Genomic DNA, 26,219 nt, shown 5'->3' with positions numbered 1-26,219 from the left:
GTGAGATGGAGAGCTGAACGCTGCCGTGTGACATGGTTGAGACGCTTGGTGACGGAGGTGGTGGTGGTGGTGTTGGTGGTACATCCCCTGTTTGCTGGGCGGCAGGTGCCAACGTTCCTCCAGAGGCGGAGGAAGAGGCCGAGGTGGCAGCAGCAGAAGAGGTAGCAGGGGGAGCCTGAGTGACTTCCTTGGTTTTAAGGTGTTTACTCCACTGCAGTTCATGCTTTGCATGCAGGTGCCTGGTCATGCAGGTTGTGCTCAGGTTCAGAACGTTAATGCCTCGCTTAAGGCTCTGATGGCACAGCGTGCAAACCACTCGGGTCTTGTCGTCAGCACATTGTTTGAAGAAGTGCCATGCCAGGGAACTCCTTGAAGCTGCCTTTGGGGTGCTCGGTCCCAGATGGCGGCGGGGAGTAGCAGGCGGAGTCTCTTGGCGGCGGGTGTTCTGCTTTTGCCCACTGCTCCCTCTTTTGCTACGCTGTTGGCTCGGTCTCACCACTGCCTCTTCCTCCGAACTGTGAAAGTCAGTGGCACGACCTTCATTCCATGTGGGGTCTAGGACCTCATCATCCCCTGCATCGTCTTCCACCCAGTCTTGATCCCTGACCTCCTGTTCAGTCTGCACACTGCAGAAAGACGCAGCAGTTGGCACCTGTGTTTCGTCATCATCAGAGACATGCTGAGGTGGTATTCCCATGTCCTCATCATCAGGAAACATAAGTGGTTGTGCGTCAGTGCATTCTATATCTTTCACCGCTGGGGAAGGGCTAGGTGGATGCCCTTGGGAAACCCTGCCAGCGGAGTCTTCAAACAGCATAAGAGACTGCTGCATAACTTGAGGCTGAGACAGTTTCCCTGGTATGCATGGGGGTGATGTGACAGACTGATGGGGTTGGTTTTCAGGCGCCATCTGTGCGCTTTCTGCAGAAGACTGGGTGGGAGATAATGTGAACGTGCTGGATCCACTGTCGGCCACCCAATTGACTAATGCCTGTACCTGCTCAGGCCTTACCATCCTTAGAACGGCATTGGGCCCCACCATATATCGCTGTAAATTCTGGCGGCTACTGGGACCTGAGGTAGTTGGTACACTAGGACGTGTGGATGTGGCAGAACGGCCACGTCCTCTCCCAGCACCAGAGGGTCCACTAACACCACCACGACCATGTCCACGTCCGCGTCCCTTACTAGATGTTTTTCTCATTGTTATGGTTCACCACAACAACAAAAATATTATTTGGCCCAATGTATTGTATTCAAATTCAGCGGGATATAAATTTGAGGCCTAGTATTTAGGCGCTGGGTGACCGGTATGGATTTACTAACAGAATTAGACTTGGAAATGCACAGTAGCGTGTGTGTGAAGTTATTCTGAATGACCCAATGTGCACCTTGAATATTATATACCCTTTTAGGGATAGATTTCAAATAGCTCTGATATAGCAGAAACCACTAAATTATGAAATTGTTAAATTGGGAATTGTATTTCAACCCAGAACAAAAAATGTGCTTTGACGGACACTAAATAACTTTCCCAGCCACAACAGGACAGCGGTAACGAGAGATTTAGCAGGATATAAATTTGAGGCCTAGTATTTAGGCGCTGGGTGACAGGTATGGGTTTAGTGACAGAATTAGGCTTGGAAATACACAGTAGCGGGTGTGTGTGAAGTTATTCTGAATGACCCAATGTGCACCTTGAATATTATATACCCTTTTAGGGATAGATTTCAAATAGCTCTGATATAGCAGAAACCACTAAATTATGAAATTGCTAAATTGGGAATTGTATTTCAACCCAGAACAAAAAATGTGCTTTGACGGACACTAAATAACTTTCCCAGCCACAACAGGACAGCGGTAACGAGAGATTTAGCAGGATATAAATTTGAGGCCTAGTATTTAGGCGCTGGGTGACAGGTATGGGTTTAGTGACAGAATTAGACTTGGAAATACGCAGTAGCGGGTGTGTGTGAAGTTATTCTGAATGACCCAATGTGCACCTTGAATATTATATACCCTTTTAGGGATAGATTTCAAATAGCTCTGATATAGCAGGAACCACTAAATTATGAAATTGCTAAATTGGGAATTGTACTTCAACCCAGAACAAAAAATGTGCTTTGACGGACACTAAATAACTTTCCCAGCCACAACAGGACAGCGGTAACGAGAGATTTAGCAGGATATAAATTTGAGGCCTAGTATTTAGGCGCTGGGTGACAGGTATGGGTTTAGTGACAGAATTAGACTTGGAAATACACAGTAGCGGGTGTGTGTGAAGTTATTCTGAATGACCCAATGTGCACCTTGAATATTATATACCCTTTTAGGGATAGATTTCAAATAGCTCTGATATAGCAGGAACCACTAAATTATGAAATTGCTAAATTGGGAATTGTACTTCAACCCAGAACAAAAAATGTGCTTTGACGGACACTAAATAACTTTCCCAGCCACAACAGGACAGCGGTAACGAGAGATTTAGCAGGATATAAATTTGAGGCCTAGTATTTAGGCGCTGGGTGACAGGTATGGGTTTAGTGACAGAATTAGACTTGGAAATACACAGTAGCGGGTGTGTGTGAAGTTATTCTGAATGACCCAATGTGCACCTTGAATATTATATACCCTTTTAGGGATAGATTTCAAATAGCTCTGATATAGCAGGAACCACTAAATTATGAAATTGCTAAATTGGGAATTGTACTTCAACCCAGAACAAAAAATGTGCTTTGACGGACACTAAATAACTTTCCCAGCCACAACAGGACAGCGGTAACGAGAGATTTAGCAGGATATAAATTTGAGGCCTAGTATTTAGGCGCTGGGTGACAGGTATGGGTTTAGTGACAGAATTAGACTTGGAAATACACAGTAGCGGGTGTGTGTGAAGTTATTCTGAATGACCCAATGTGCACCTTGAATATTATATACCCTTTTAGGGATAGATTTCAAATAGCTCTGATATAGCAGGAACCACTAAATTATGAAATTGCTAAATTGGGAATTGTACTTCAACCCAGAACAAAAAATGTGCTTTGACGGACACTAAATAACTTTCCCAGCCACAACAGGACAGCTGTAACGAGAGATTTAGCGGGATATAAATTTGAGGCCTAGTATTTAGGCGCTGGGTGACCGGTATGGATTTAGTGACAGAATTAGACTGGGATATGGCCAAAAAATAACCACACTATTGCTGGTTAAATGCACTTGGTGACGGGCGCAGCTTGCCCCTGATGTAGTATATGGCCAAAAAATGAACAGACTATTGCTGGTTAAATGCACTTGGTGTCACAGCTTGACGAACCACACTACTGAGGGTTAAATGCACTTGGTGACGGGCGCAGCTTGCCCCTGATGTAGTATATGGCCAAAAAATGAACAGACTATTGCTGGTTAAATGCACTTGGTGACGGGCGCAGCTTGCCCCTGATTTAGTATATGGCCAAAAAATGAACAGACTATTGCTGGTTAAATGCACTTGGTGTGATAGCTTGACCAACCACACTACTGAGGGTTAAATGCACTTGGTGACGGGCGCAGCTTGCCCCTGATGTAGTATATGGCCAAAAAATGAACAGACTATTGCTGGTTAAATGCACTTGGTGTCACAGCTTGACCAACCACACTACTGAGGGTTAAATGTACTTGGTGACTGGGCGCAGCTTGCCCCTGATGTAGTATATGGCCAAAAAATAAACAGACTATTGCTGGTTAAATGCACTTGGTGTGACAGCTTCACCCTGATGTAGGCTTTAGCCAAAAAACAACCACACCATTGAGGGTTAAATGCACTTGGTGACAGGCGCAGCTTGCCCCTGATTTAGTATATGGCCAAAAAATGAACAGACTATTGCTGGTTAAATGCACTTGGTGTGACAGCTTCACCCTGATGTAGGCTTTAGCCAAAAAACAACCACACCATTGAGGGTTAAATGCACTTGGTCGCAGCTTGGATGCACTTGGTCGCAGCACCGCACAAGACACAAAATGGCCGCCGATCACCCCAGAAAAAAGTGACTGACAAACGGTCTGGGCAGCCTAAAAACAGTGAGTGAGCATTTGAATTTCAGCAGCTCAATGATGCACAGCTGCAGATCGATCGATTAATCAAGTGAAGTCCTTTGGAGGAGTTAATCTGCCTAATCTCGCCCTACTGTCGCATCCGCAACCTCTCCCTACGCTAATCAGAGCAGAGTGACGGGCGGCGCTATGTGACTCCAGCTTAAATAGAGGCTGGGTCACATGGTGCTCTGGCCAATCACAGCCATGCCAATAGTAGACATGGCTGTGACGGCCTCTTGGGGCAAGTAGTATGACGCTTGTTGATTGGCTGCTTTGCAGCCTTTTAAAAAGCGCCAAGAAAGCGTCACAAAAGCGCCAAGAAAGCGACGAACACCGAACCCGAACCCGGACTTTTACGAAAATGTCCGGGTTCGGGTCCGTGTCACGGACACCCCAAAATTCGGTACGAACCCGAACTATACAGTTCGAGTTCGCTCATCCCTACTTAGAAGTTTAGAAGCAAATCTTGATATTTTTCAGAAAATGTCCAAAACCCACTTTTTAAGGACCAGTTCAGGTCTGAAGTCACTTTGTGAGGCTTACATAAAAATGACCCCATTTTAGAAACTACACCCCTCAAGGTATTCAAAACTGATTTTACTAACTTTGTTAACCCTTTAGATACTCCACAAGAATTAATGGAAAATGGAGCTGAAATTTCAGAATCTCACTTTTTTGGCAGATTTTCCATTTTAATCCATTTTTTCCAGTAACAAAGCGAGGGTTAGCAGCCAAACAAAACTCAATATTTATTACCCTGATTCTAGTTTACAGAAACACCCCATCTGTGGTCGTAAACTGCTGTACGGGCAAACGGCAGGGCGCAGTAGGAAAGGAACGCCATATTGTTATTGGAAGGCAGATTTCAATGGGATAATTTTAAGCTGCCATGCACCCCTAGAGTAGAAACTTCAAAAAAAAGACCCAATTTTGGAAACTACGGGATAAGGTGGCAGTTTTGTTGGTACTATTTTAGGGTACATATGGTTTTTACGCAAAAACACAAATGCAATCGCACTCTGCAAACCAGCACTCTGCCCTGCCTCTATGCTGGATGTTGAATGAGGCATTGGTGTACATTTTGGCCAAAGCGTAATAAGCCACTCACCACGTCAAGGTCGCCTCCATGAGTGGTCCCTAGCACTAGTTCCTACCTGTTTATGGGCCATGACAGCCACACAAAGTCCAGGGAGCGCAGGTACAGCATGCACGCCAAGCACACTCTGCTTTAACCCCGTCCAGTGCCATTACAGCTTTCATCGGATCCAGGGATGCAAGTACCAACATGCATGCTGAGCCCACTACATATGATTTTTGGTTGCTCTGTATTACACTTTTTGTGAGGCAAGGAAACAAAAAATAGCTGTTTTGGTACCTTTTTTATTTTTTGTTATTTACAATGTTCATATGACAGGTTACGGACACGACAATACCAAATATGTCTAAAAGCCATATTTTATTTTTATTTTTTGGGCGAATGTCTTATGTAGGGGCTCAAAATTTTTCGGTATGAGATGATGGTTTGATTGGTACTATTTTAGGCTGCGTATGACTGTCACCGCCAGATCTCTGAGAAGCTCTGACAGACGTTCTTCAGTACCTTCTTGCTTGAGGTTCTTTTGTTTTGGTTTCGTTTTGTCATCTCGTTTCCCTCTCAGCTGTCATCTAGTTGCACTGATTGCATCCCTTTATATCCCCTCCCATACTGCATCACTTTGCAGTTTATACAACTTCCTGGATTGTGCTCACTGCTAGATGCTGCAACTGCTGGTTCCTCAGATAAGTCTGTTTCTTTATTTGTGTTTTCCTGTTGGCTTGATCCTAGGTGACCCTGACTCCCTCCATATTAAGTGTAGGGAGCCGGTGGTCGTGTCCCCTCACTATTATAGGGTTTTTAGGTGTCACACAGTCTAGGTACGAGGGCATGCAATTATCTATCATAAAGATCTTTGCATGGGCTGAGCAGTCAGGGAGAGCTCTAGGGCTATTATAGGGCTCACCCTTGTGTTCCTAAGTTTGGGATCAAGTCAGTCGGATCTTTATTTGTGTCTTCAAGTTTTCTGCAACATCATCCGTGACAATGACTTTTTGATCGCTTGGTATTACACTTTTTGTGATGTAAGGTGACAAAAAATGGCTTTTTTTACGGTGTTCATCTGAGGGATTAGGCCATGTGATATTTTTATACAGCAGGTTCTTACGGTCGCGATGATACCCAACATGTATACTTTTTTATTTATTTATGTTTTACACAATAACAGCATTTTTGAATTAAAAAAAATCATGTTTTAGTGTCTCCATATTCTGAGAGACATAAGGGCCAGATTTATCATTACACTTACATCTTACATTACACTTTTACATATGTCACTTTTGGTTTAGTCAGATTTATTAATGGTCCTTTAATACTGTGATAAATGTGGTTTGACAGTAGCAGTTTATACTTCAGTAAGCGGCTTTACAAAAGTCACACGACTTTACGAAAAAGTTGCATGTTCTATTAAAAAGTCGCATTAGGCTAGTTTCACACTTGCGGCAGGACGGATCCGACATGCTGTTCACCATGTCGGATCCGTCCTGCGGCTATTTCGCCGTGCCCGCGGACCGCCGCTCCGTCCCCATTGACTATAATGGGGACGGGGGCGGAGCTCCGGCGCAGCACGGCGGTGCACGGAGAAAGCCGCCGGACTAAAAAGCCTGACATGCAGTAATTTTAGTCCGGCGGCCTTTCTCCGTGCACCGCCGTGCTGCGCCGGAGCTCCGCCCCCGTCCCCATTATAGTCAATGGGGACGGAGCGGCGGTCCGCGGGCTCGGCGAAATAGCCGCAGGACGGATCCGACATGGTGAACAGCCTGTCGGATCCGTCCTGCCGCAAGTGTGAAAGTACCCTAAGATAAGCATGGTCCTCACTGGAGTGAAATTGCACAATTTTTTGCGACTTTTTAAATTGTAGCAATAGTAAATCTGTCTAAAGATTCATTTACAGAAGAAAACACGTCCACTTTTAGAAAACTGGCAAGCATAGTGCAGAGCCAATGAAAGTCACAAATTGTTGCGCAGTTTTAGCGATTGCGCAAATATTTGTTACTTTTTCACTGCATTATTTTGACTTGAGCTAATGATAAATCTGGCCCATATTTTTTTTGTTTTTTTTGGGCGATTGTCTTAGGTATGGTCACATTTTTTGCAGGATGAGATGACAGTTTGAATCATATGCTTTTGGGGTGCGTATGACTTTTTGATCGCTTGCTATTACACTTTTTGTGATGTAAGGTGACAAAAAATATCTTTTTTTACACCGTTCTTATTTTTTACTTTTTCACTGTGTTTACCTGAGGGGTTAGGTCATGTGATATTTTTATACAGCAGGTTGCTACAGATGCGGCAATACCTAATATGTATACCTTTTAAAAAAAAATACATTTAACACAATAATATAATTTTTGAAACAAAAGTGTCTCCATAGTCTGAGAGCCATAGTTTTTTTTTTTTTTGTGATGTAAGGTGACAAAAAAAATGTTTTTTTTAGCACCATTTTATTTTTTTACGGTGTTCACCTGAGGGGTTAGGTCATGTGATATTTTTATAGAGCCGGACGATACAGACGCGGCGATAATATCTCTACTTTTCTTTTTTTTCCTATTATTTACACAAAAAAATTAACTTTATTTTGGGAAAAGGATGCTTTTTTCTTTTTTACTTGAAACTTTTCATTTTTTGTAAAACTTTATTTTTTAACTTTTTTTTTATACTTAACTTTTTTGTCCCACTCTGGAACTTCAACTTTTGGGGGTCTGATCCCCTTTACAATGCATGACAATACTTCTGTATTGTAATGCATTGTCTGTAAGTGTATTACCAGTGTAATACAGGGGGCTAGATCTCGCAGGCTGTTACGTAAGTCAGCCACAATGCCTAAGAAAGGCATCCGGCTGCTTTCCCTGCCATTGGGTCCCCGTCACAGCAGCGCGGGGACCCAATGGCCACCCCGTACATGTCTGAAGCCAGTGAAGCCAGCACGTTCCGTGGTTAGCGCTGACCACGGCCGTGCAGGGGTCAATGCGCCGACATCGATAATTTCACCGATGCCGGCGCATACAGCAGGGGTCCGGATATCAGTGACTGTCGGACCCCTGCAGCGGATACATGTACGGCGCTGAGCGTTAAAGGGTTAAACATATTTAAATGTTATATATACAGTATATATTGGCTTCTCAGCTGTTCAATGGCCAGGTGTGCGTTATTCACTCATTATCCCAATTACAATGAGCAGATAACAGGTCCAGAGTTCATTTCAAGTGTGCTATTTGCATTTGGAATCTGTTGCTGTCAACTCTCAAGATGAGATCCAAAGAGCTGTCACTAGCAGTAAAGCAAGCCATCATTAGGCTGAAAAAAACAACAAACCCATCAGAGAGATAGCAAAAACATTAGGCGTGGCCAAAACAACTGCTTGGAACATTCTTGAAAAGAAGGAACGCACTGGTGAGCTCAACAACACCAAAAGACCCGGAAGACCACGGAAAACAACTGTGGGGGATGACCGAAGAATTCTTTCCCTGGTGAAGAAAATACCCTTCACAACAGTTAGCCAGATCAAGAACACTCTCCAGGAGGTAGGTGTATGTGTGTCAAAGTCAACAATCAAAAGAAGACTTCACCAGAGTGAATACAGAGGGTTCACCACAAGATGTAAACCATTGGTAAGCCTCAAAAACAGGAAGGCCAGATTAGCATTTGCCAAACAACATTTAAAAAAGCCTTCACAGTTCTGGAACAACATGACAGATGAGACCAAGATCAACTTGTACCAGAGTGATGGGAAGAGAAGAGTATGTAGAAGGAAAGGAACTGCTCATGATCCTAAGCATACCACCTCATCAGTGAAGCATGGTGGTGGTAGTGTCATGGCGTGGGCATGTATGGCTGCCAATGGAACTGGTTCTCTTGTATTTATTGATGATGTGACTGCTGACAAAAGCAGCAGGATGAATTCTGGAGTGTTTCGGGCAATATTATCTGCTCATATTCAGCCAAATGCTTCAGAACTCATTGGATGGCGCTTCACAATGCAGATGGACAATGACACAAAGCATTCTGCAAAAGCAACTAAAATGTTTTTTAAGGGAAAGAAGTGGAATGTTATGCAATGGCCAAGTCAATCACCTGACCTGAATCCGATTGAGCATGCATTTCACTTGCTGAAGACAAAACTGAAGGGAAAATGCCCCAAGAACAAGCAGGAACTGAAGACAGTTGCAGTAGAGGCCTGGCAGAGCATCACCAGGGATGAAACCCAGCGTCTGGTGATGTCTATGCATTCCAGACTTCAGGCTGTAATTGACTGCAAAGGATTTACAACCGAGTATTAAAAAGTGAAAGTTTTATTTATGATTATTATTATTCTGTCCCATTACTTTTGGTTCCTTAACAAGTGGGAGGCACAGATGCAAACTGTTGTAATTCCTACACCGTTCACCTGACTTGGATATAAATACCCTCAAATTAAAGCTGGCAGTCTGCAGGTAAAGCACATATTGTTTGTTTCATTTCAAATCCATTGAGGTGGTGTATATAGCCAAAAATGTTTGAATTGTGCCGATATGATATCCCAATATTTATGGGCCTGATTGTATATACTTTAAATATATAACACACATGTATATATATATATATATAGTTGGTAAAATCTAAGCTCCACCCGCTTTTCGTTAGCCTCGCCCAATCTTTCAAATCTCTCAAATCTCTCAATCTTTGTATGCAGGGGCTCAGGAGGGTGTTATGGCAGGGAACTAGAGATGTCCCGAACTATTCGCCGGCGAACAGTTCCCGGCAAACATAGCTTGTTCGCGTTCGCCGCGGCGGGCAAACATATGCGATGTTCGGTCCACCCCTATACATCATCATTGAGCAAACTTTGACCCTGTACCTCACAGTTAGCAGACACATTCCAGCCAATCAGCATACCCTCCCTCCCAGACCCTCCCACCTCCTATCAAAAAGCAAAGACAGCATCCATCTTAGATTCATTCTGAAGCTGCAGTGTCACAAATTTGACTAAGTTGTAATGGCAATGAGATTAATACAGGTTATATTAATCGCATTGCGAATTCAACTTAGATCTGGGTTCCTAATAGTTGTATTGCTAGAATATAACGAAGATTGAGAATATAGTGCTATATTCGTTATATTCGTCAATTCTAGCAATACAACCATTAGGAACTTAGCTCTAAGTTGAATTCGCAATGCGATTAATGCAGGTTATATTAATCGCATTGCGAATTCAACTTACCACACTTTGCGTCAACTACATAATTTTCCATGGGAGTTTTGCCATGGATCCCCCTCCGGCATGCCACAGTCCAGGTGTTAGTCCCCTTCAAACAACTTTTCCATCACTATTGTGGCCAGAAAGAGTCCCTGTGGGTTTTAACATTCGCCTGCCTTTTGAAGTCTATGGCGGTTCACCCGTTCGCGAACATTTACGGAAATTCGCGTTCGCCGTTCGCGAACGGAAAATTTTATGTTCGCGACATCTCTACAGGGAACTTCAGGGAAGTACATCCTCCTCCACTAGCTGCTGATTTCTTTCACACTGGGAGGGCACCAGTGATGGGAGCAGACTGTACATGCTCTGCTCTTACAGGTAAGGGAGAAGAGCGCAGGTGCAGATAGACTGTACAGATCATTTGGCATGGAAGAGCTTGTTGTGGAGCTCCTTCATGTCGCGTGCAGCTATGGACAGATTCGGCTGCAGGGCAGAGCGGGCTCAGGGGCTTGGCTTCAGATTATAGAAAAAACAGGCAGATCTGCTTAATGACATTAGGAATTAGGAAATTAACTTTTCCCCTGCCTCCCACACAGTAGTAGCAAATACTTAGAGAGTGGCCAACCCCTTTAATGGAAGACGACCGAGGAGGAAACCACTGTTGAAAGCAAGACTGAAATTTGCCAAAATGCATATTGACAAGCCACAAACCATGTTGGAGAATGTCCTTTGGACCGATGAGACAAAGCTGGAGCTCTTTTGGAAAGTCACATCAGCTGTGTGTTCACTGATGAAAAAATTAAGCATACAAAGTAAAGAATGTTGTACCTACTGTGAAACATTGAGGCTCAGTAATGTTTTGGAGTTGCTTTGCTGCATCTGGCACATGGTGTCTTGAATATGTGCAGGGTAAAATAAAATCTCAAGACTATCAAGGTGTACTGGAGCGAAATGTGCTGACCAGTGTAAGAAAGCCTGGTCTTGTTATGTCTATGTCTATGTCAATGACCCAAAAAACACAGCTAAAAACATCCAAGAGTTGCTAAGAGCAAAGCATTGGACTATTCTGAAGTGGCCTTCTATGAGCCCTGATCCAAATTCAATTGAACATCTGTGGAGGTTGATGAAACATGCGTTCTGGAGAAGGCACCTTTCAAACCTGAGTCATCTGGAGCATACCTGTGGACAGGGGCAGAAGTCTCATTAAGAGTTACAGAAATCTTTTGATTGCAGTTATTGCTTCAAAAGGTTGTGCAACAAAATACTAAGTTATGGGTACCATAATTTTTTTTCAGGCCAGTTTCATTAGTTTGTTTTATAAACTATTCTTTTGAACCACAATTGAAAAGCAATGTCTGATTTCCATTAGTTGGTTTTCAGTAAATTTTTATTTATTATTACTTTTGTCAGTTTCAAGTTATTCCAGTGACTATTGTGGGTTTTTCTTTCTTTAACGGAAGGGTACCAACAATTTTGTCCACGTGTGTGTATTCCGAATCTGGCACTTCCATTATTTCCGTTCTTCTATTCCTATAATAAAGAAAAAGAACAGAAAATAATAGCACTAGTGTTGATCGAGCACGAGTGTTGGTCGAGCATGCTCAGCTGAACACAAATTCGGCTTGGGCATCTCGATGGTCGGCACATGGCGGTACTCGGTACATGTGCTCGAGCGCAATGCTTGAGTCTCCTCCCCGCACGTTTCTTGGCTGCTACACTGCCAATAAATATGCGGGTAAGTACTGCCATCACTGTAATACTGTAACCATGTTGGTTAGTGGCATTACAGTGAATGGCTGTCCGAAACGCGTTAAGGGCTATATAGTTCTGCTCAGTCTTAGTCAGGGAGAGCTGAGCATAGGAAGGGACAGACAGTGTAGGGAGTGTTATTGGAAGATTTTTATTAGAAAAACTTTTCAGAGACCTAGTCCTTTAAAGGACTATTGTGTGTGACAGCAGCAATATATATTTTTTGCGCATCCTGCGCTAAATAGTCTAATAAGCCGCTGCGGACAGTTAAATTATCCGCGCCACATTTCCTTTGTAAAGTGGGGGCATCCAAAAAATATCAGTGACATCCAGTGTACTTTTTTCGTAGACGGTGTCCGCTGCGGACAGTTAAATTATCCATGCCACATCTCCTGTGTAAAGTGTGCACTTCAAAAATGTATCTGTGACATCCAGAGTACTTTTCCGTAGACAGTGTCTGTTTTTGACAGTGACCTTACCAGGGCCACATCTGCACTTCAACAATTTTAATTATATAAAAGAAAGTATATACAGTAAATTATCAAAAATTATATAAAAAAATTTTTTTTAGATGGTCAGCTCACCTGCAAGCCCTCCCATATAATGTTTTAGAGGGTCAGCTCACCAGCAGGCCCTCACCTACAATCTTTTAGAGGATCAGCTTACCAGCAGGCCCTCACCTACAATATTTTAGAGGGTCAGCTGACCTGCAGGCCCTCACCTAATTATACCCAATAGGTAATTTGCGTGCATGCTGCCTTGTTTGGAAGTGGTAGCCTTAGCTGTTTCTCAGGCTCCCTCTCCGGAATCGAACACTGATTCCCCCTTACCCGTGGTCACCGTGGTTGGCGCTGAAAATAACATCGAAACTTGATAGGGCAGACATCCGAATGGATAGAGTCACCAAAGCGGCAGCAGGCCCTCGCCCACAAGGTTTTAGAATTTTTCAAGGCTATGTATGATGCCCTCCTTTATGTGAAACAAAGAGTGTATTGGAGTGCCGATTCCTTGTATTTTTTGGCAGCCCTTTCACTTAGTGCATAGGCTTTATGAGTATAGGAGTCCCACTATCTGAACAATTGTACAACATTGTGAATGAGGCCCTCCTTTATGTGATATACAGGTTGTATCGGAGTGCCTCTTCCTTGTAATTTTTGGCAGCACTTGCACTTTATATACAAGTAAATATACAGGAAAGAATGTTTCCTAACAATTTTTTCTCTAAAATTGATCTTATCTTTGGTTTTGTGCATATTATCGTCAGTCTGTAAAAGTGGTGTACTACTTGGACAACATCGTTCCCAGCAGCCACCTAGGAGTGCAAGATGCATCCAGACCAGGGGCGGACATACCGTCTGTGCAGCTGGTTCAGCTGCACAGGGACCCAGCAAGGGAGGGGGGGGACCCTCGGGGGGGGACCCTCCCAGTGCCAGCAAAGGCTTTTATTTTTTTTTATCTTATCATATTTTTCATTCCCTACCTCTGCCAACAGGGTAACTTGGGCACCTTGGTGTGGAGGTTGGGAGGGGGCGGAGTTTTGGGGGTGGGGCCTGATTAGCACTTACTGCAAATCTGCAGCCCATTTGTGTCTACACTCAATAGCTGAAGGACCTTCGGTGACATCATAGTCATGTGATCTTTTCAGCAGTGGAAGTGTAGGACCTGTGATGAGGTCACCATCATGTGACCAGTGCAGAAAGAGGCAGCGCTCAGCAGTGGAGACCTGTGATGCCATGGAATGAATGTAAGTGCCAGAGAAATGCTGGGAGATGTGGTTCTCCCCATCAGGGCAGACACAGTCAGCCCCTGTGCAAAGAATGTGCCTGGGCCCCCTCCCCTCCAAGCCAAGTTCTCAACATAACCAATTCCGTCCTAACATTACTTGAAGCAATACAAAACCTACAGTGTCACTGTGATTTTGTAGTGAAAGGATCACAGAGAGGCGCGGAGCATTATCAGTCATGTTACTGCTCTGTGTCTCTGCTGTCTGGAACGGGGCTTGGCTCTCTTTCACGCAGCAGATTACCCGCACGGCATCTGCTCGTGTGAAAGAGCCCTAGACCCAATGCATGGCTAGACTCACCCAGTCCTAATAAAATCTGGTCCTACCTCATCCAGGGTGTCGCTGGCGTCGGCTTGATGTCCACTGGATCCAGAACAAGGTCACAGTCATTATGCCCAGATATGTGCCTCCCTCACAGTTGTTATGCCCATATATGTGCCTCCCTCACAGTCGTTATGCCCAGATATGTGCCCCCCACAGTCGTTATGCAAGGTATGTGCCCCTCACAGTAGTTATGCCTACATATCTGTGCCCCCTCACAGTAGTTGTTATACCCAGATATGTGCCCCTCACAGTGGTTATGCTCTTTTGTGCCCCCTCACTTTAATGGTTGCCCCCTTTTTGCAGCTTTATGGGGGGTAAAAAACGTAATACTTACCTTCTTCCCTGATGACAAGCTCCCACGCTCACATCGCACTGCTGGCTGTGCTGAAGGCAGATTCCCAGACATTCAGCGCTCCTCCTACAGCCAGCAGCGCAATGTGCGGCCAGCAGGGGGAGCGCCTGAGCTCTGAATATCAGTGAAGCAGGGAACAGCCCGGCAGTGACGAGAACTGGCGGGCCGGCTGAGTGCACCCCTCCTCTTCCTTGCCTCTGCACCACCTCATGTTTGAAGAGCGCTCTGACTGGGCCCGGCATTTTCACTGTAGTTAATGCTGGTGCTGTTCAGAGTGCTCCCATTACATGGGAGTGCAGCAGGCCCCCACCAGGCCCGTACGACCCTGCTTGGGCCCCCCAGGAGCAACTGGGCCCGGGGCAGTTGTCCGCTTTAAAGATGGTCCTGGGAGTAGCTTATCTCCCCCTGCAGCCAGTAAGAAAGGGCCCCCTCCTGCTCTGGGCCCCTGTGCAACCGAACTGGCTGCACATGCGATATGTCCGCCCCTGCTCCGCATTATACCTCCTCCCTGCAAAGTGGGAGGGAAATATGTTATTTAACTGGGACTGTATGATAGAGGGGCGGAGGGGAGGGGTGTCAGTTACATAGGACTGTATGTTATAGAAGACCATAAGAAATATATGTTTTTTACATGGGACTGTATGTTATAGAAGATTGGAGGGAGATGACTGGTGTTATTTACATGGGACTGGATATTTTAGAAGACTAGAGGGTAAGGAGTGATGTTATTTATATGGGACTATGTGTTAGAGGGGGGTGAAGGAGGGGATTTACGTTATTTACATGGAACTGTTTGTTATAGAGAACTGTAAAGAAGAGAAGTTATTTACATGGGACTGTAGGGAGAGGACTGGTGTTATTTACATGGGACTGAATGGTATAGAAGACTAAAGGGACTGAAGGAAGAGGAGTTAAGTTATTTACATGGGACTGCATGGTATAAAAGACTGTAAGGAAGATAGGTTATTTACATGGGACTGTATCATATAGAAGACTGGTGGGAGACTACTGGTGTTATTTACATGGGACTGCATGGTATAGAAGACTGGAGGGAGAGGACGGGCATAATAATTTATGGGGGCACTACAGAGATTATTATAACTCCAGGGGGTACAGCAGGAGGTATTATATTTACAGGGGGCACTGCAGGGAACATTATAAATACTGTGGGCAGTGGTGGAGGGCGTTACTACTACTGAGGGCTCTATAGAAGTGCCTTATAAATTATAAGAGGTGCCCTATAGGAAGGCCTTATTAGTACTGAGGGCACTGTAGAGAGCCTTATTACCACTGGGGATACTATTTGGGGGTGGCTTCCGCTTGGCAGTGAGCCCGGTGATGTCACTGGCATTAATGGACATGCTTCAGCGCTGCCTTAGCCTGCATTATTGAGTAAAAAAATGAATATTTGAATATATGCAAATGATCCTCTAGGAGCAACGGGGGCGTTACCATTACATCTAGAGGCTCTGCTGTCTCCGCAACTGCCGCTCCCACTGGGCCATGTTAAAGTGCAGAGGGCGCGGCAGTTATAGAGAGAGCGGAGCCTCTATGTGTAATGGTAACGCCCCCGTTTGTATATAATAAAACATCATTTTTCTCAGTAATGCAGGCACACAAGAACATGGGACCAACAAAGATTCCTTCAGCTGCCAAGCGCACACGTAACAGGTCAGTCCTTTAATTGTCCAAGTGTATGAGGAAGTCCTGAGGAATAGCTGAAGGCCTAGGGAGCATTTTACCATCAGCTATGGACTTCATTGGGGGGGGGGAGAAAGCTGGCACTAAAGTGCCTAGGGCAGCATCAAATCTAAATATAGACCTGGCTCCACAGCCGTAGCAGGATGTAGTGTCACACATCACACTGCTGGTCTGTGTAGGAGGAGGATTGGTGCGGACTGGAATCTGCTGTGCTCCTCCTCCTACACAGACCAGCAGAGCAATGTGTGACACTATATCCTGCTACTGCTGTGGAGCACCAGCGGCTGAACTGTGATCATGAGGAACTAGGTGAGTATATTTTTTTAACTTCCTGTGAAGGGGGCACATATCTGACCATTACTACTGTGAGGGGGCACATATCTGTACATAACTACTATGTACTGGAACAAAGGGGGAATAATTACTATGTGGGGGCATTAAGGGTACTGGGTGTGTATAGTTATGCTTTGGGCAGAGTTAGAGGTGTGACTCAGTATGAAAAGAATATGTATACATATTGTGAACATATTCACAAGATGTTTTTATTTGCACGTATAAGTTTATATTTGTATGTTTGGTTTGAGGGGGGGCCCAGGTACATACTTTGCACAGGGGCCCTTTGCTGCCTGTGGCTGCTCCTAAATTCCAGACATCCTCCCCATGCTTTTCCCGAGCCATTTTGGTGGTGTTTCCATCAATTTCTGACCTTTTCCTATGAACCAGTCACCCTCCCCTCTTCAGAGCAGGGGATGCCTGGTTTAATGCTTGGGTTCTCCTACTGACTTCTCATTGAGTATCCCGATGTGTTTGGCCCGAGCACCTGAGCACTATGGTGCTCGATCAAGACTATCGAGCACCAAAGTGCTCGGGTGCTCGAGTAGAACACCTCGGGATGGCCCGAGCACAATGGAAGTCAATGGGAGAATCCGAGCATTAAACCAGGCACCCCCTGCTCTAAAGAGGGGAGGGTGTCTGGTTCATAGGAAAAGGTCAGAAATTGATGGAAACACCACTGAAATGGTTCGGGAACAGCATGGGGATGATGTCTGGATGCATCTTGGACTCCCAGGTCGCTGCTCGGAACGTTGTTATCCGAGTAGTACACCACTTTTACAGACTAACAATAATACGCACAAAACCGAAGATAAAATCGATTTTAGAGGAAAAATTGTTAGGAAACATTCTTTCCTGTATATTTACTTGTATATATAGTGCAAGTGCTGCCAAAAATTACAAGGAAGAGGCACTCCGATACAACCTGTATATCACATAAAGGAGGGCCTCATTCACATTGTGCTTCACGTAGTGGGACTCTTACACTCATAAAGTCTATGCACTAAGTGAAAGAGCTGGCAAAAATTACAAGGAACCGGCACTCCAATACACCCTTTATTACACATAAAGGAGGGTATCATACACACCCTTGAAATATAATTATTGATCGCCTGCTGGTGACCGTCAAAAACATTAGGAGCAAGGGCCTGCTGGTTATCCTCTAAAACATTAGGGGCGAGGGCCTGCTGCTGATCTGACCATCTAAAACATTAGAGGTGAAGGTCTGCTGCCGAGCTGACCATCTAAAAATTTAGGAGTGAGGGTCTGCTGCTGAGCTGACCATCTAAAAAATTATGGTTGAGGGCCTGCTGGTGACCTTCAAAAATATTATGGGTGAGGGCCTGCTGGTGACCCTCAAAAACATTATGGGTGAGGGCCTGCTGGTGAACCTCTAAAACATTATGGGCGGGGGCCTGTTGCTGAGCTGATCCTCTAAAACATTAGGAGCGAGGGCAGCCTAATAAGGTTGATATGAGGGAGAAGGATGAGAAAAGGGAAATTAAAACATATACCCTTTTTAGTGGTAGAAGGGGTGCATGGGAATATAGTGTATTCAATACACCATAAAAGCCACTTTTAGAGTACCTTTATGTTCAGCCACTTTCCTCTGGTGGAGTAGAGAAGTCAGGGGCAATCCAGGCCTTGTTTATTTTTATAAGAGTCAACCGGTCAGCATTTTCAGCGGATGCGCTTAACAGTTATTATGCTCCCAGCAGCACTAAATACCCACTCTGACAAAACGCTGGTGGAGGGACAGGCCAGCACCTCCAAGGCGTAGAGCGCCAGTTCATGACACGTGTCCAACTTGGACACCCAATAGTTGTAAGGCACACAGGGATCACTGAGGACGCTGACACGGTCTGCTACATACTCCTTCACGATCTTCCCACATTTTTCCCTCCTTGTAACACTAGGCCGCGCATCAGGTTGAGGGTGCTGGCGGGGTGTCATAAAAATGTCCCAGGCCTTGTGGAGAGTTTTGCCCTGCCTCTGTTGGAACTGCTGTGTGTTCCCCTCACCTCCCCTCCTCGGTTGTCCAAGGAACTATGTACTCTGCAGCCAGCATTGTCAGCTGGAATTTTTTGTAGCCATTTTTTCACACGGACCTTGCACCGTTTTGCTCCTCCTCTCCACCACAGGAATGAGAGATGAGGAGTTATCTTTGTAGCAGGGGTCGAGAAGGGTTAACAACAAGTAATCAGTGTTGGCCAAAATGTGTAGAAACACAAGGGTCACGGGAAAGGCAGCCTAACATAAAGTCACCCAAGTGTGCCATAGACCCAACAGACAAGACTTTGCTGTCCTTATCAGAAGGATGACTCTCAATCTCCTCATCCTCTTCCTCCTCGTCTACCCATCTACGCATAAGAGATGGAATAAAACTTCCATGGGTACTACGCTCTGTGGCGGATGCAACTGTCTCCTGCTCCTCCTCCTCATCCAATTAGCACTGAGAAGACGAACTGAGGTTGGTCTGGCTATCACCCTGTGTACTGTCTTCCCCCATTTCTACCTCTTCCACATGCAAAGCGTCCGCCTTAACTGTGAGCAGCGAGCGTTTGAGTAGACACAGAAGTGGGATGGTTACGCTGCTAATAGCTTTATCGCCGCTCACCATCTGTGTTAATTCCTCAAAAATGCGTAAAACCTCACAGAGGTCAGACATCAATGCCCACTCGTCACTTGTGAAGAGCGGAAGCTGACTGGAAAGACCACGACCATGTTGCAGCTGGTATTCCACTACTGCCCTCTGCTGCTCACAAAGCCTGGCCAACATGTGGAATGTGGAGTTCCAGTGCATGCTCACGTCGCACAAAAGTCGGTGAGCTGGCAATTGCAAGCACTGCTGCAGCGTTGCCAGACCAGTGGAAGTTGTCGATGACTTGCGGAAATGGGCACACGCGGCGCACCTTCACCAGTAGCTCGGGCAAATTGGGGTAGATTTTGAGAAACTGCTGAACCACTAGGTTGAACACGTGAGCAAGGCATGGTATGTGTGTGAACTTGCCGAACTCCAAAGCCGCCACCAAGTTACGGCCATTATCAGACACAAACATGCTTGGTTCTAGGTTGAATGGTGAGAGCCACTCTGTCTGGTCCCTTATCCCCTACCACAGCTCTTCGGCGGTGTGCTGTTTGTCACCTAAGCAAATCAGTTTAAGCACAGCCTAATGCCGCTTCCCCACTGCAGTGCTACACTGATTCCATCTACTGACTGATGTCTGACTGGTGCCGCAAGATGATAATTGAGAGGTGGAAGTGGAGGAGGCGAAGGTAGCGTCCCTGGTCAAAAGCTCTTGTCCATGTGTTAGTCGTTAAGTGGACCTTCCCAATAACTGTGTTGGTCAGGGCACAAGTGAATTTATAGGACACATGCTGGTGTAAGGCGGGGACGGCACACCGTTAAAAAATAGTGGCGGCTGGGGACTGAGTAACGAAGGACGGCTGCAGCCAACAGGCTGCGGAAAGCCTCGTGTCCACAAGCCTAAATGGCAACATTTCCAGGGTCAGCAACTTAAAAAGGTGCGCATTTACTGCTATGGTCTGTGGGTGGGTGGACCCAGGCGTTCGGCCCACCCATTAGGGTGCTTTGATGCAATGTGGCGGATCATTCTGGTGCTGGTGAGATTGCTAGCGTTAACGCCCCTGCTCATTTTGGTACGGCACATGTTGCAAATGACAATTCTTTTATCGTCCGCACTTTCCTCAAAAAAGCGCCAGACTGCGGAACACCTACCCCTTGGCAAGGGAGATTGCGGCAAGGGGGTGTGCCGGGGAACAGTTGCGGGCCTGTTTGATGTGGCCCGCCCTCTCCCTTTTGCCCCCTCCCCACTGCCTCTACTAGCCTGTTGCAGTGCTGAGGTTTTTCCCCCCTCTGTATTGCTGTCCTCGGTCGACTTGCCACCTTCCCAGGGTGGGTCAGTGACTTCATCGTCCAGCACCTCCTCTTTGACTTCCTTACTCTGGTCATGCTCCTGACTTGTTGACCTAACAACAACCTCAGTTATTGACAACTGTGTCTCATCCTAATTATGAACCTCTTGAGACACTAAATGCAGTTGACTTATTGGCAACTGTGTCTCATTCCCATCATCCACCTCGTGAAACACTAATTGCCTTTCCCCACCGCCATCTTCTTCTGACTGTGGATGCTCAAGAGTTTGGGAATCAGGGCACAATATTTCCTCATGTCCCTCTTCAAGCGGGCTTGGCGAGAGGCCCAAATTAAGGAATGGCGATAAAAACAGATCCTCAGAACATCCGAGTGTGGGATCACTTTTTTGCCAAGACTCTCTATGGTGGGTGAAAGGAGTATCAGGGTGAGTATTCTGTTGACCAGACTCTTAGCTACTGAGACTGGACTTTGTGGAAGACAGGGTGGTGCTTAACCGACTGGAAGCATTATCTGCTGCAATCCAACCGAACACCTGGTCGCACTGGTGTGACTTCAAGAGTGGTGTCCTGAGTTGCCCTGCAAACTGGGACATGAAGCTAAGTATCGTGGATGAGTGTGTTTCTTGTTCTCTAGCAGCAGGCAGAGTTTCACCGCGCCCAGGGCCATGGCCTATGCGTGCACCATCAGCAGAACGGCCACTTCCCCATCCCTTACTGCTCTCCTTGCACATATTAAATGGTATATATGCTTGCAAGTATGTCACACGTACAGTAGCGCAGGTTTTGTAAGTGTAAGCGAAAATAATGTACACAGAATGTAACAGATATTTTTAGGATGCGTACACGTTAAATAGGAGGTATAGCACAAGTAATGTCGCTGTCACCACCGCCTAATAAAAAACTACACTGAATGTCACAGATAATTTTAGAATGTGCACACGTTATACAGGAGGTATAGCGCAAGCAATGTCGCTGTCAACTGCGGCTAATAATTTAGGATGGGCAAACGTTATACAGGAGGTATAGCGCAAGTAATGTCACTGCCACCAGCCTAAAAAAAATGAGACTGAATGTCACTTATATTTCTGATACGCAAACGTTATACAGGAGATGTAGCGCAGGTAATGTAACTGTCCGCAGCGGACACCGTCTACAGAAAAGTACACTGGATGTCACAGATATTTTTAGGCTGTGCACATGTTACACAGAAGATGTAGCGCAGGTAATGTCGCCGTCACCAGCGGCCAAAAAAATTACACTGAATTTCACTGATATTTCGGATACGCAAACGTTATACAGGAGATGTAGGGCTGGTAATGTAACCGTCTATGGAAAAAGTACACTGGATGTCACAGATATTTTTAGGCTGCGCACATGTTAGACAGGAGATGTAGCTCAGATAATGTCCCTGTCTGCAGCGGCCAAACAATTGCAAGCTATTTAGCACAGGTTGCGCAAAAAATATATATTGCTGTCAGATGCAATTATAGTCCTTAAAAGGACTTTTGGGTCTCTAACAAGTTTTAGCAATTTAGCGCAGGTTGCGCTAAAAATATATATTGCTGCCACACACAATAGTCCTTAATAGGACTTTTGGGTCTATAACAAGTATAAAAACAAAAATATTGATATTTCAATCCCTACACTATTTCTCCCTTCTGCTCTCCAGCTCTCCCTGACTAACACTGAGCCGAACATGTGTCATCGGGTGCTATGTAGCACCCAATGACGTGTTTCGGCCAGCTAATCACTGTAATGCCAGTAACCAACATGGCTACGGCATTACAGTGAAGGGCAGTACTCACCTGCACGTTTATTGGCTGCATAGCAGACAACAAACGTGTGGGGAGGAGACTCGAGCATCGCGCTCAAGCACACGCAATATTCGGCTGAATACCGCGATGTGCCGAGCATCGCGTTGTCCGAGCCTAACTAGTGTTTGGCCGAGCATGTTTGCCCAACACTAAATAGCACTGATGTGAACAAGCCCTACTGTGTATGGTCACCTTTACAAACACTATGGTGTCTTTATTTTGTATTACCATGACTTTATATTAACATTATTACAGTTAATAAGACATTCATGCAACCAGGGAAAAACATAAAATCTTGATCCATAAGCCATTTGCAACTTTTTGACCCTGCTCATACACAATTGCTCATTGGCTTCCCTGTTTCCTTCCTACCCCTCAATACTGGTGTAGTGATCTCAGAGAAGCATTTGAAGAGGTTCATACTCCAGACACCCTTCAATCATTCATTCATTTATCCATCCCTACTTCTAAATTTATAGGTGTATATAACTATCAATCTCTCTAGGCAGCGGAGAATGAAGTTATGGGGTCACTACATAATACATGTATCTCAGACGCTATTTTATATGCAGAGGAACAAGGGATTAGCAAGAACTATTCGCAAAGATTCCTGGGAGATGCAGGTGCTTGATTGTCTTGTGTGATCTGCTGCCCACCCATGGAAAAGGAAGAAAGTCCTCCAGATGTATGAGTTAAAAAATGTTTAACATTTTTAGAATAACCTCTTTAGGTAGAAAATGTTTATTTTTCTTTACTCTTAATTTTTTGAGCATGCATACCAACCTTTCACCAGCAAATGTCTTACTTTGGTCACATGTTTTGCAATTTCAGAAGAAACACCTAAAGGAACAGTTCTAGGTGACATTGTTGTCAGCCAAAGTTGTGCAAAGTAGCATCCAGTAGGCTTGTATTATGTTCAACACCCTGACCCACTAGTTATGTCATTGCACTCCAGAGCCAGAATAATCTGTTTCAATTGTGGAAGGTGCATCGAGGCTGTATGATATGCCCACTGCCATTTATTAGTAAGCAACTCAAGACTTTAAAACTTTAATCTAGTAGTAGATGACAGGAATGCCTGCAGTTTATAATATAAAAAAAAATTACATATTTTAGGTAAAGGAGCTGTGATAGCCATCTATTTACACTTACAGCTGTGGTATATGGTCTATATTCTCCATGTCCTACACGCATATTATAATTTTTTTTAAATCAACAGCCATCATACTATCCAGTTAAATGGTGAACCTATCTACTATGCCCAAAACAGCATAGCAGAAACCAGAATAGCAGACAGCCAGCTATGTTAGGGCCCTGCAGTTTAGGAGGGCACACCTCTTCTGTTAACGGAACCATTTAGTTATCACAATGGTACTGCTGATAAAAAGCTTGAAATCTGGATGATAGAGAGAGGTAGAGAAACTGAGTAGGAGAAGAAGAAGAGAGTAGTGATGATCGAGCACCAAAGTATTCGGGTGTTCGGCCCAAACACATTGCTATATTCGTGTGCTCGGCCGAGCACCCGAGTATAATGGAAGTCAATGGGAGACAGCCAGGCCCCCCCCTGCTCTGAAGAGGGGGGTGGGTGCCGGATCCATTGGAAAAGGTCAGAAAGTGACAGAAACACCACCAAAATGGAGCGGGAACAGCATGGGGACGATGTCTGGATGCATCATGGACTCCCAGGTCGCTGCTAGGAACCATGTTGTCCGAGTTGTACGCCACTTTTACAGACTGACAAAAATACGCACAAAACCCCCCAAAAAATCTATTTTACAGGAAAAATTGTTAGGAAACATTCTTTCCTGTATATTCAATTGTATATAAAGTGCAAGTGCTGCAAAAAATTACAAGCACGAGGTACTCCGAAACAGCCTGTATATCACATAAAGGAGGGCCTCACTCACATTGTGGTACAATTGTTCAGGTAGTGGGTCTCCTACACTCATAAAGCCTATGCAAGTGAAAGGGCTGCCAAAAATTACAAGGAACTGGCATTCCAAAACACCCTTTGTTACACATAAAGAAGGCCATCATACCCTAGAAAAATTATAATTGATGGCCTGCTGGAGACTCTCAAAAACATTTGGAGCAAGGGCCTGCTGATCTGACCATCTAAATCCTTAGGGGCGAGGGCCTGCTGCCGCATTGGTGACTCTAGATAACCTCTGGGCGATTGCACGTCCACATGACGGCGACGATCCATTTGGATGTCTGCCCTATCAACTTTCGATGTTATGTTCTTTTCTGCGTCTACCATGGTGATCATGGGTAACGGGGAATCAGGGTTCGATGCTGGAGAGAGAGCATGAGAAAGGGATACCACATCCAAGGGAGGTCAATGGCTGAAATCTGATTGGCTGTTGTTGCCTTGCCCCTTTTTTTTACTAATTGTGAACCACCCAGAGAGGGTGGGTCAAGGAATTAAAGCAGAAGAATCCAAGGAAGGCAGCAGGTGAGTGGCAATTACCTACTCCCCACTGGGGGAGTTAGTAACGATGAATAATAATACAGCACAGCACTCCTAAGCGGCCCTGTTATTGGAATTAGTACACTTACCGTTAACAAGGATCTATTGGAGGGCAAGTCTGGTGCCAGCAGCCAACTTGCTCCCGGCCTCCAAAACGTTCACCCAGTGTGTCATCATGGTGAGGATTGTGTTGACTAGACTTTTGGCTACTGAGACTGGACTTGTAGTTCAGGGCATGCTGACGCTTTGTTGACTCTATATAACTTCTAGGCGATCGCACGTCCCCGTGACGGCGATAATCCATTGGGATGTCTGCCCTATCAACTTTGGAGCAATTTTTCAACAAGGACCTTCTGGTATAGCACCGTTTTGCTTGTCCTCTCCACCAGAAGAATGAGAGATGAGAAGTTATCTTTGTAGCGGGGGTCGAGAAGGGTGAACAACCAGTAATCTGTGTTGTCTAAAATGCGTATAACGCGCGGGTCGTAGGAAAGGCAGCCTAACACAAAGTCAGCCATGTTTGCCAGAGTACCAACAGGCAAGACTTTGCTGTCGTCATCAGAAGGTGAGCTGATCCTGTAAAAAATTGTAGGTGAGAGCCTGCAGGTGAGCTGACCCTGTAAAACATTATATGCGAGGGCCTGCAGTTGAGCTGACCCTGCAAAACATTATATGCGAGGGCCTGCTGCTGAGCTGACCCTCTAAAACATTAGGGGTGAGGGCCTGCTGGTGAGCTGATGCTCTAAAACATTATATGTGAGTGCCTGCAGGTGAGCTGATGCTCTAAAACATTATATGCAAGTGCATGCTGTTCAAATGACGCTCTAAAACATTATATGTGAGTGCATGCACAGTTGACGCTCTAAAACATTATTTTGAAGTGCATGTTGTTCAGCTGATGCTATAAAACATTATTTGCGAGTGCCTTCAGGTGAGCTGATGCTCTAAAACATTATATGCAGGTGCATGCTGTACAGCTGACGCTCTAAAACATTATATGCGAGTGCATGCTGTTCAGCTGCCCCTATAAAACAATTTGACTTGAGGGCCTGCAGTTGAGCTGACCCTTAAAAAAAATTTGAGTTGAGGGCCTGCAGTTGAGCTGACCCTATAAAAAAATTAGAGTGGAGGGAATATATACAATCGGGATGAGGAGGAGGAGAAAACAATATTCAACCATATACTCTTTTTTTTGTGGTGGAAAAGGTGCATGGGAATACACTACATTAGATTGAGTACATTATAAATGATAGATTGAAATTGCCTTTATGTTCATCCTCAGCTCTCCTCTGGTGGAGTTGAGAAGTCACGGGCAATCCAGGCCTTGTTCATTTTTATCTGAGTCAACCTGTCAGCATTGCCAGTTGACAAGCGGATACGCTTATCTGTTATAATGCCACCAGCAGCACTAAATACACGCTCAGACAAAACGCTGGCAGCAGGGCAGGCCATCACC

Source organism: Bufo gargarizans, chromosome 5 (assembly GCF_014858855.1).
Source record: "Bufo gargarizans isolate SCDJY-AF-19 chromosome 5, ASM1485885v1, whole genome shotgun sequence".
NCBI classification, from domain to species: domain Eukaryota; kingdom Metazoa; phylum Chordata; class Amphibia; order Anura; family Bufonidae; genus Bufo; species Bufo gargarizans.
This window is presented reverse-complemented; position numbering follows the sequence as displayed.